At 43.0% G+C, this 12580-nt stretch overlaps 1 protein-coding gene across 2 annotated transcripts in view; it reads right to left on the bottom strand.

Moving 5' to 3' along the window:
- The window catches only part of TMEM161B (transmembrane protein 161B), a 57127-nt gene extending 50919 nt beyond the window's left edge, over nt 1–6208 (bottom strand). For both annotated transcript variants that reach the window (XR_012320133.1, XM_073678892.1), the window contains exon 1: nt 5916–6208. The gene's annotated coding sequence lies outside the window, so the exon portion shown is untranslated. The remainder of the gene's footprint in view (nt 1–5915) is intronic.
- Between the last annotated feature and the right edge of the window lie 6372 nt (nt 6209–12580).

The following is a 12580-nucleotide window of genomic DNA, read 5'->3' as shown; positions in this document are numbered from 1 at the left end:
CCGAATGTACAGATGCAGTGATGCGGATGACATGCGTTCCAATGCAAGTCAATGGCGGCGAAAACGCCGAGCTTCGGCAAAATAATTGGTAATGCTGCGGATTTTTCCGCAATGATAATCCGCAGCGGAAATTTCCGCAGCATGTGCATAGCACATGCGGATTATCATTGGGGAACATGGCAGACCTTCTACCAAGCGTTTTTTAAGCGTTTCTGCAGCGGAATTGCCGCTGCGGAAACACTTAAAGAACGCCTAGTGGGCACACAGCCTTACGCCACTCTTGCTGAAAAATAATGCGCCAAATTCATTAAGAGACTGAAGTAACATTTCTAGCGTACAAAGCACTGGCATTTTTCATGAACTTGATGGGTGGGCATAGCCACACTCTCGTCTCGCCTCTACCCATTTTGGTAGAGCTGAATGAAACTGGTGAAAAAATGCCAAAACTCGCAACATTTTTGCACAACTCCCCATGTACCGTAAAAAGCTTTGATGAATCAGCCATGATGAGTTTCAAGTTACACTACTGGCCATCACTTTATGATCGCTGGGGACTGGGATCCCCACAATCTAAAGAATGAAGTGGAGGTTGCACCAGCCTAGAACTGCACCCCTCCTCTCCTGGCTGTGCGGTCATAAGGCGGTGGGTGCCGGGGGATGCCGGGCTAAACATGCACTTCATTCAACTGACTCTCTGGAACGATTGTGGTCCCAGACCCTGGTGATCATAAAATGTAAGCATATCCCACACAGTATAAGATGGCAAATCCCAGCTAATCAGCAATGCCTAATGGCCTTTTTACATGAGCAGATCTGCGTTCATTTTCTGCAGAAAAACCCGATCTCTTACGAGGAGGTTGTTCAGGATTTTTGTTGCTGTTTTCTTGCTTTTTTTTTTGGTGCGTGTTTTCACCGTTTTTTTCACTGTCCTTTTGTCTCTGTTATGCATGTACATAAAGTTCAGTGAAAAAAAAAATCTCATTCTGGTTTATGCACAAAAAACCCTGAAAAAAAACGCTGAAAACTTGACACCTGAGTTTTTGGTGCATTTTTTCAGCATTTTTTTCACCACCCATTACTTCTAGTGGGTGAAAAAACACAAAGCACAAAATCCTGAACAAGAAAAAAAAAACATGATGTGTGCAAGAAATTTCTGCAATCTTATAGACTTTGCTGGTACTGCAAAATGCAGCTGAAAATTTTCATAAAAAAACGCATCAAAAAACGCTGAAAAACCATGATGTTCGAACATAGCCTAAATGCCAGCTAATCGAATATATATCAGCATCATTTACTGGCCTACAAGAAGCCAAAGTTTCCACATGAACAATACGTGTTAATAGGATGGTCCTATTAGGTTATCCGCAGGAGACCATCTGTTTACACAGGAGGAAGGGCTGCCAATAAGGCTTAGTGCCCACGATGCAGAAATGAAGCAGAAATTTTCCTGAGCATTTTTGCATCTCCTTGGCAGAAAAAAGCATGCGTTTTTTACATGCGTTTTTGACGCGTATTTTCCAAGTGTTTTTCCAATGCATTGTATAGGCAAATACGCATGCAGAAACGCACAAGAATTAGTCATGTCCGTATTTTTTCAGCGAGTAAAATCTGCGTAGAAAAAATACGGACCATGTGCACAGAACTTGCAGAATGTCATAGGAAGTCATGGGATAAGGTATGCAATGCGCTTCTGGAGCATTTATGCGCTGCAAATACGCACCAATATACGCACCAAAAACGCATCGTGGGCACACAGCCTTACAATGATTTTTATCCTGGTGTAGAACACCCATTTTGCTTGTTCATAGGACAATTGCCGGCCTGCTAAGCAGGGCTGTGGAGTTTGTAAGTCAAACCTCAGATTCCGCAATTTCCTGACGACTCCACAGCACGGCCTCACTACTGAGCGTCTACATAAAGTGCAGCACAGATTCATCTCAACTAAAAGCCAAGATCCCTAGATCAGGAACATAAACGTTTATAGGACATTTCATAATTTTTCCAAATTCTTATGAAAACATTTACAGCACACACGGCTGTGGAGTCAGAGTCGTGGAGTCGGAATAAAATGGACCGACTCCGACTCCTAAAATATGTAATAAATTGGGTACAGTAGTTCAATGCAGTTTGTGGGGAATATTTTTTTCATAAGAATTTGGGAAAGTTATGAAATGTCCTATAATTGTCTGTCCTATTCCTGATCTAAGGGTCTAGACTTTTAGCTGAGATGAATCTGTGCTACAGTAAATGTATCACTTAAACATGAGAAATGTATGAGGGAGTCGAAGTCGTAGTCATGGAAATTGAGGAGTCGGCAGTTTGGCTCACAGACTCCAAAGCCCTGATGACAACACATTCTGAACTGTACAACTGTACCCAATTTATTATATATTTTAGGAAACAGTCTACATTTTAGGAAACATTTATATCGACTCCAACTCCACAGCCTTGCCTAAGACTGACAGATTTCTATGGGTCATAAATCTTGGATTGTCGTACTCTGCTCTCAGGAATATCAATCAACTCAGGAAGGATGAGATTAGAGAGCGGCCATCTTTACTTGGCTCCTTGTTTTTCATAGTGAGAACATGCACCCATTACAGTCTTAGGTGCTGTTCATGTCTGTAGTTTGTTTAGAAAAGATCCTCATTCATCATTGGTGTTTCTCCACTTTTCTCGAGTGATTTGATCTTTATTGGTGGCTTTAATATTTGCACCTTATTCTCAAAACTTTTGTGCCAATTTTTGCGTTGTCTTTCTTTTAAGTCTTTTCTGGTTTGTTCTCGACAACTTTGTTTATCCCGATATTTTGACCAATTCCTGAAAAGCCACTTTTTCTAAATGTCTCATTTTAGTCGCTATCTGGAGAAAGATTTCTGGCGCAGTTTTTACTCTGTCGCAACTGAAGACCAGTGTGTGACATTTTAAAGCATTTACCACTTTGTACTTTAAAAAGTCACACAAAAAAGTAATAGACTAAAAGTAAGAGCATTTTTTTCTTATTTTACACAAAATTCATGAACATTGTGAGCCATTTTGAAGAATTTCGTGCAAAAAAAACATCTGCGAATACCGCAAAACAAAAGTGACTTAAAAACATTGCAAATGATGAATCTGGGCCAGTGTCTGAGATGCTGAACGTGTAAACGTGGCCTATTTGGTTAGTTTTTTACCTCAGTATTTGTAAGCCAAAACCAGGAGTGGAACAATCAGAGGGAAAGTATAATAGAAACACGTCGCCACTTCTGTATTATCACCCACTCCTGGTTTTGGCTTACAAATACTGAGGTAAAAAACTAACCAAATACTGAACCTAGTAACTTGGCCTTATATTTATATAAAGAAAAAAAAGAGGCGTGAGGGGGCAATGGGGGCATGTCCATTTTGATACTAGCTATGGATCAAACTCCTCAATGAAAGTCTATGTGTTTGTGAAAAAAAATTGGACGGCCCCTAGCCTGAACTTACAGCCCCATATGTGCCTGTAAGGCCACAGTCACACATTGAGTATTTGGTGAGTTTTTTTTTACCTCAGTATGTGTAAGCCAAAACCAGGAGTGGGACAGTAATTGAAACACGTCACCAATTCAGCATTTCTCACCCACTCCTGGTTTTGGCTTACACATACTGAGGTAAAATACTGAGGAAAATACTGAACGTGTGACCGTGGCCTTCGATTGCAAATTCAGGCTGGCAGCCTAGAGGTCAGACTGGTTTGGAAATGGACCGTGAAATACGTCAGTCTGAATTCGGCCATATAAGTGGCAGTGGTGATGAAGCATCTTCATAGTGCAATCTTCGGCACATCCCCTAAATGGAAAAGCTTGGAAAATAAAATCTGTAGAACTTGCAGAAATAGCGGTACACACAGACCCCAATGATAACATTACTACGCGCCAACATGTGCCCCATGGCAGTGAGCACCTGCTGTAGACGGTGGGAACGTCCTATTTGAGTACTTGTCAGCTACACATCACTGCCCAGATCTGTCAGTCTGTACAGTACAACGAGCTTGCCTTTAAGGGAATGTTCCCACTGCAGTCCCGACGCTGCAGAACATCCGCACCAATTCCCCCTCATTATGCAAATGAGCAGCCGCAAATTTTTTTTTCCACATGTGGACTTTCCTCATTGATGCAAGTCTATGAGGAAAATCTGCATGTGTACCCGCAAGAGAAATTGACATGCTGAGGATCTGAAAGACGTGCCACATGTCCGTGGGTAGCCCGCATGTGCACAGAGATACACGGTGGACATGGGATTTCTAGAAATCCCATCCACTATGCTGTAACATCTGGACGCTGCGGTTTTGTCGCTGCATAAATACACGGTGTCAAAACCGTAGCAAATCCTGATCGTGTGCACATGCCCTAATTTTCTGATTTGAACAAACATCTTCGTATCAGTATCGGGTTCACAAGCCGAGGAAAGGCAAATGGACGTTGTGTATGGACATTTGTTTTAAGTCTGGAACGAGGTGACGTACATGTATCGCCCCCGGATGTATGACAAGCTGGACCCGTCCCAGTCATCACAAGCTGATTTGTGAAACTGCCTAAGGCTGAGGTCACACCACCGTATTATCTCATCTGAGATAATTATGTAAATGACACTGATCAGAGTGTGATCTAATTTTCTCAGATGTGGAGAAGACAGAAAAAAAAAATCTGCATCTTCTCCATTCTTCTCAGTCCATGAAAATTGGATGTCATCCGAGTGCAGTCTAATGTTTTCTACGGACTCATTGCCTTGCATGAGCGAGTGCGATCCTAAGGCCGCAGCCCCACTATCAGTATTTGGTCAGTATTTTTTCTCAGGAGAGGGAGCAAAAACCAGGTGAGGAACAATCAGAGAAAAGGTATAATAGAAACAAGTCACCAATTCTGCATTTATCACCCACTCCTGGTTTGGCTCCCACTCCTGAGAAAAAGTACTGACCGAATACGGATAGTGGGGCCGTGGCCTAATTGTGGATGCAGGTTGTGCATGCTGCAATATATTCCTCAGACAGACTCTGTCCAAGGAAAAAGAATCGGACATGTGCTTTATAGGACCACACTGGGGCCTATAATACGGTAGAGCCCTTAAAGGGGTTTTCCCACGGACAAAGTACATTTTAATCCATCGATCTTGGAATAATAATAACTTCCACAATCGGATGTGTTTAAATAAAATGTTCCTGTGCTGAGATAATCTTATAAATGTGCCCCTGCTGTGTACTGTGTAATGGCTGTGTCTGACCATACATGAACATGGTCTGATCATACCACAGCTCCTGGGCAGGGGAGGATGCAAAAGAGTATACAGACATTACAGCAGGGGATCACAGCTGATTCTTTTTGTGAGGTAAAACATTTCCCTGCCTGTTTTTAATCAATGTTAACTTTATGGGAAAACCCCTTTACAGGAAAGACTGACTGTTGCCTATAGTAACAAATCACAGCACAGCTTTCATTTTTAGTCTGCTGTTGAAAACTGAAAGCTGTGCTGTAATTGGTTGCTACAGGCGACCACATCCTATCACAGCAAGGCTTTCAGTCTTAGTCGGCTGTTGAAAACTGAATGGTTGCTATGGGAGACAGCAGCCAATCACAGCATAGCTTACATATCTAGTCAGCAGCTGAAGACTGAAAGCTGTGCTGTGATTGGTGGCTATGGGCGACAGCATGTTCAGAGCTTTATAAATCTGCCCCCTCTTCTTGAGCGCTATTATGCAGAGTCAATGACAGAGACAGGATTACTCTGTGCTCCCATTCATAGCAGTGCAACAGAGGTCACTGGCCAGCGTCTGACAATGGAGCTGCACACCGTTCACTGCTGTTCCCAGAGCATGAAGCGGGTACGGGAAGGCTCTATAAACCCCACATGCATCCTCCTCACACGGCGCCCAGCGTCCTCCTGCCCCCGGTACACACCGTTCTCTCCAGTCACGGTAGATGTTAAATCCTAGTAGGCTAAAGGACCTTCGATGACGTCACGCCCATGTGACCAGACTCCTGGGTGGGAGGAGCTAGTGTAGAGTTAGCAGGAAGCGCAGTGTTGTGCTGGGTGGGAGACGGCCACATGTGAAGAAAATGCCAGAGTGAATGGGCTGCTTGTGGCTATGACGTCACTCAGTGACGTTCAGTGCTAGTCACGTGATCGCCTTCAGGCGTCTTCCGGTGTCGCGGTCAGCAGAGCAGGCGGGCAGTCCTGTGAGCGCGGGTGTGGTGCACGAGCACGACGTCGTGCGCGGGCACCGAGCGGCCGACAATCAGAGGCTGCGCTCACCGCTCAGTACTACACGTGTTTCCTGACGGCGCTTAGCTAATAAAGGGCCGTCTCCTGGGGAGCTGAGGAGGTTATAAGCCAGTATATGGGATCTGCATACTGTATAGGGTTAGGGGGTCCACAGGAGCAGGTGTAAAGTGGAGGTGGTCTGCGAAGTGCACAGAGGGAGGAGCTGTGGAATTTATAAAGGGGGCTTCAGACTGACTGCAGTAAGGAAGAGGGGTCTGCTCTCACCCAGGGTTGTGTAGTGGCTGTGTGGTCTCTGAGTAGGAGGGGGCCTCTGATAAGAGATCTGAATTGTTAAGGGTCATCATTAACCCTTTCACCACCCTGTTTTTCATTTTTTTCCTCCCTTTCTTCAAAGAGCCATAACTTTATTTTTCCCTCGACACAGCCGTATGCGAGCTTGTTTTTTTTGCGGTACAAGTTGTACTTTTGAATGAAATCCTTCATTTTATCATGTGATGCACTGGAAAGAGGGAAATAAAATTCCAAATGCTTTGGAATTGCAAAAAAAGTGCAATTCCACATTTTTGTTCATCATTTACCACGTTCACTATAAGGTAAAATGGACCTGGCACCTTTCACCACTTTCAAAAAAAAAAAAAAAAGATAAAATTATTTTTTTTTGGGCTGTCACCATTTTCCGAGGCCAGTTTTAATTGTTTGGGATATGTGGCTGGGTGAGGGCATCAGCATTGCTGGCTTTCACAGAATCATCATGACAAGTACGGAGGTGTTCAGCTGACCTCCAGCTATCATGGCAACCCATCCTGTGGAATCACGCGCTTCCTGACGTCATACAGTTGCATCTCACTAAATTAGAATATCATCAAAGCTAATTTATTTCAGTTCAATACAAAAAGTGAAACTCCTATATAGAGTCATTACAAACAGAGTGATCTATTTCAAGTGTTTATTTCTGTTAATGTTGATGATTATGGCTTACAGCCAATGAAAACACAAGTCATTATCTCAGTAAATTAGAATACTTTATAAGGCTATGTGCCCACGATGCAGAAATGCTCCGGATTTTTTCCTGAGCGTTTCTGCATCTCCCTGGCAGAAAAAACGCATGCGGATTGTACATGCGTTTTTCCTGCCAGGGACAAACGGGTGTGAAGCTTTTTTCACATGCATTTCCGCATGCGGGTTATCAAGTTCCTTCCAAGCGATTGTAGCATCACTTGGAAAGTGCTTGACAACTTGGTCACACTATATAAATCCATGCATCTGGAGCAGGTGTAAAGTGGAGGTGGTCTGCGAAGTGCACAGAGGGAGGAGCTGTGGAATTTATAAAGGGGGCTTCAGACTGACCGAAAGAATGGTAAAAAATAAACATATACTTACCTTCTGATGGCCCCCGGTGTCCTTGTCTCGGCTTGCTGGCAGCTCGCGGTAGACTAAAGGACCTGCCGACATCAGCGGTCGCGTGACCCGTCACATGACTAAATGAATGGCGGGTCCTTGAGTCCACAGCGAGCTGCCGGCACCTGGGGCCATCAGAAGGTAAGTATAATATTTTTTTTTTATTTTATTCTTTTTTTTACAGGTACTATGGTACCCGGGTCCAGAGGAGAGTCTCCTCTTCTCCAAACCCGAGTACCATCCGCACATTGAAACGTATGTAATCCGCATGTACAGATGCAGTGATGCGGATTCCATGCAGTCCAATTCAAGTCAATGGCGGCGAAAATGCGTCGCTTACGCAAAATAATTGGTAGTGCTGCGGATTTTTCCGCAATGATAATCCGCAGCGGAAATTCCCGCAGCATGTGCACAGCACATTATTATTATTATTTATTATTATTATTATTTATTATTATAGCGCCATTTATTCCATGGCGCTTTACATGTGATAGGGATATACATAACAAAAGCATTTACATAATCTTAACAAAACGAGTCAGCGACTGGTACAGGAGGAGCGAGGACCCTGCCCGCGAGGGCTCACAGTCTACAAGGGATGGGTGAGGATACAGTAGGTGAGGGTAGAGCTGGTCGTGCAGTGGTGTTTATTGCAGGTTGTAGGCTTGTCGGAAGAGGTGGGTCTTCAGGTTCCTTTTGAAGGTTTCCACGGTCGGCGAGAGTCTGATATGTTGGGGTAGAGAGTTCCAGAGTAGGGGGGAAGCAGGGGAGAAATCTTGTATACGATTGTGGGAGGAGGAGATAAGAGGGGAGTAGAGCACATGCGGATTATCATTGGGGAGCATGGCAGACCTTCTACCAAGCGTTTTTTAAGCGTTTCTGCAGTGGAATTGCCTCTGCGGAAACGCTTAAAAAAGCATAGTGGGCACACAGCCTAACAGCTTCAAAAATGTTTTTAAAATATGAAATGTTGGCCTAATTAAATGTATGTTCAGTAAATGCACTCAATACTTGGTCGGGGATCCTTTTGCATCAATTACTGCATGGAGGCGATCAGCCTGTGGCATTGCTGAGGTGTTATGGAAGCCCAGGTTGCTTTGATTGCAGCCTTCAGCTCGTCTGCATTGTTGGGTCTGGGGTCTCATCTTCCTCTTGACAACACTCCATAGATTCTCTATGGGGTTAAGGTCAGGCGAGTTTGCTGGCCAATCAAGCACAGTGATACTGTTGTTTTTAAACCAGGTATTGGTACTTTTGGCAGTGTGGACAGGTGCCAAGTCCTGCTGGAGAATGAAATTTCCATCTTCAAAAAGCTTGTCGGCAGATGGAAGCATGAAGTGCTCTAAAATTTCCTGGTAGACGGCTGCACTGACTTTGGTCTTGATAAAACACAGTGGACCTACACCAGCAGATGACATGGCTCCCCAAGCCATCACTGATTGTGGAAACTCCACACTAGACCTCAAGCAGCTTGGATTGTGGCCTCTCCACTCTTCCTCCAGACTCTGGGACCTTGTGGAGTGTGTCAGTGGCTGCCTTCTGGACATCTGTCAAGTCAGCAGTCTTCCCCATGATTGTGGAGCCTACTGAAACAGACTAAGGGACCTTTTTAAACGCTTAGCATTTTCAGGTGTTTTTTGTTAATTATTCTAATTTACTGAGATAATGACTTTTGTGTTTTCATTGGCTGTAAGCCATAATCATCAACATTAACAGAAATAAACACTTGAAATAGATCACTCTGTTTGTAATGACTCTATATAATGAGTTTCACTTTTTGTATTGAAGAACTGAAATAAATTAACATTTTGATATTCTAATTTATTGAGATACATCTATATTAACAGCTGCTGTCAGAGATTGACAGCAGCATTTAACAGGTTAACAGCCACAGTCGATGCTCTGCTCCACCCCACCCGTAGCTGTTAACGGCACATGATGGCTGAAAAAATCAGCCATCGTGCTGGGAAAGATGCGATCTTGACTAGCGAGCCCGCATCAAAGGCAAGGACACTGCAGGGGTTAATAAAGACCTCTGTGCTAAGTGAGGCCCTGTAGTCTGTGATCTAAAGCAGCTTGTTCTTTGGGCCTGTTCTTTGGGTCTGTGTTTGTTTTTTTTGTGTTCTGTGCTGAAGTATTTAAATCACCCAAGGACATCCTCTGCAAGGCGCTTGTACATTCTCCACATGTTTGTGTGGGTTTCCTCCGGGTTCTCCAGTTTCCAAAGACATACTGATAGGGAATTTAGATTGTGAGCCCCAATGGGGACAGTGCCGATAATGTCTGTAAAGTACTGTAGAATTAATGGTGCTAAGTGAGTAAAATTTGTTTTGGGAGACTTGAGGATTTTAGTTCTTAGAGTGTCTGGAGTCTGTCTTAAAAGTGTACTTGGGTTTGCTTTTTATTTGGGGTCTTCGTTAGGCCAGGTTCACACTAGCATATAAAAATAATTCTGTGTAATCCAGAAAACTTTAACATAGGAAACTGTAAATGCTCTTGTAAATTATAAATTGTTGATGTGTAAAAACATTGCACACGGACGACAAGTGACAATAAATAGTCAAAGATTTGATATGCATCGATGAAAATCGGATGCTATACCGATGTTTCATATGGGATCCATTGCTTTCTGCTCACCTATTGAAGTGAATGGGCAAGTCTGACACAACATACAGAATAAACTACTGCATTCTGTGATTTTTTTTTTCACATGAATATTGTCAGCGGAAAAAAAAGTGTTCCTCTAAACAGCCCAACTGAATGACCTTGGTAGTAGTACTGTCCCGTTTTTTTTCACAGTACTTGAAATATAAATTCGCTTGTGTGAGCCTGTCTTTGCTAGGCCTGAGATCTGCATTAATTAGGGCATCTAATCTGGGAAGAGGGGGTCTATAATTGGAGGGTATGGTCTAAGGACTTTGGTATGTATTAAGGTAGGGGTGTAACCTGACATAGTGTTATTTCAGTCAGGTACATTTTACTCTGAATCACCGCTGCTTTTCTCTCCTTGCCCCATTGCCTTACATTGACAAGTCTGTAATCACCTTAGTCTAGGCGAGTTGGGAGGAGCACGTGGGGACCCGCCTCTTGGACTAGACACCTGCGACGCGTAGTCTTTTAAAGGCCAGCTGGGTACTATCTTCCCTGAAATGTTTGAGTAAGGGTTGTGCACACGTATTATTTGTATGCAGAAATTTCTGCATTCAATTTCTGCATCTCTTGGCAGGAAAAACGCAGCGGCAGAAATCTCTGAATGCTAAAGAGGTAGATGACAGACACATAGAGCGAAACACGCAGAATAAAGATGAGACCGGAACTTTAAAGTTCGGGGTTTGTACCAGACTTGGTGTCCAGTGCTGAACTCCGAACACAGACTTCTCCCGGATGTCCGTTTTAATGTTCGGAGTTTTGGGGGAAGTAGTAGGAGAGAGAGAAAATTTTCCAGCTCCAAAGTTCGGATCTTCATACATTTCAATGGGATTCGGGTTAAGTTCTGGTACTCGAAAAAAACTTTAGACAGAAAGTTCAATTGGGTACCTGAGCACCCTGTGGAGCTTATTGGACAGCTTTTTAAGATTAAATAAATGAAAAAAACGACGTGAGCCAGGGAAAGTGCGGAGGACTGTTTGTTTAACTAAAGATTTTTGTGGCTTTTTTTTGTCTTTTTACTTACTGGGTTAGTAATTGAGATGTCTGATAGATCCCTCTCCATTACTAACACCAGCATTTGATGTTAACTGTATTTTTGGACAATTCACAGCTGACGTCACCCCCAAGCCCCATTGCCCCGATTTCCCATGCACCAGGGCAATGGGGAAGATCAAAGGCAAAGTACCAAATTGGATCATCCCATGTGATCCTTCACTCCTGGTGTAGCTGGGCTGGGCAGGTCTTGTTAGGCTGGGAAGGGACCAATATCCATGGACCTTTATAGGCTGATAGTATTAGTTCACAGCTGTCTTTGTCACCTTTGCTGGTTACAAAAATTGGGGGTGGGGAATCTACGTTGTTTTTTAAAATTAATTTAATCATAAAAAGCTGTCCTATAAGCTTCACAGGGCGCAACTTTATTATATGTCGAGGAAGGAAGGGGGGGGGGAGGTCTAAGCCGTGCAAAATCAAATAACAACCACACTTAACTATAATGTTTAATACACCTGTAAACCATACAGAATAGTTGCCGTATGAATGTGCCCCGGGGGCTTTTGACTCTCGTACTGACTCCGAGGCTGAATTGGTTATCTCTATAGCATTCACTTCTGTGTAAAAAGCTACAAAAAAATCTGCAAATCCGCAATCATTTTTAGACCTGCGTTTTTGCTGCATTTTTTATACTGACTTTATTGAAGTCAGTGGGTGAAAAAACGCTGAAAGAAATCACACACTGCAGGTTGAAATCTGCACCAAATCTGCAAGTCACAAGCAGACTTCAGGATTCTCATTCACTTTACTGGCATCATGATTCCCTTCAGGTTTTTGTGACAATTCCACTAGGGAATATAGATGGGTTGATAAAAAGTGGGTCACTTTTTAAATAGATGGTTTTGTGTTCTAGGAAAGCTATTATGATAAGCTAACTGTTGAATGTTTTGCAGACTCGGAAAGTTACAACTGGATGGATTTGTGGAGTGCGTCAATGATCTCATTGAATCAATGTAGTCATCCATTAGTTTGAAGGTATAAATTATGTTGGCATAAATAAGTTCTCAGATATAGGAAAGATGTCAAAGATGTGTTCTCATCATCTGAACAGTATTTTATATCTGAATGATATGCACACGATGACTCAGACTTCTATGTGTACCGTTCCTTATCTCTTGCCAGCATTTGACATGTTTACCCAATATGTATCTTAAAATTAAACATTTAAATCGTAAGGACATAATTACAAAGAAAAGGTAAACATAATGCACCTTAAGTGAATTAGATGTTTTTACTCTTA

Source organism: Phyllobates terribilis, unplaced genomic scaffold, assembly GCF_046119375.1.
Source record: "Phyllobates terribilis strain yellow unplaced genomic scaffold, ASM4611937v1 Scaffold_1__5_contigs__length_1240528914, whole genome shotgun sequence".
Taxonomy (NCBI): Eukaryota; Metazoa; Chordata; class Amphibia; order Anura; family Dendrobatidae; genus Phyllobates; species Phyllobates terribilis.
The sequence above is the reverse complement of the archived record's forward strand: the minus strand, read 5'-3'. Positions and strand labels throughout refer to the sequence as shown.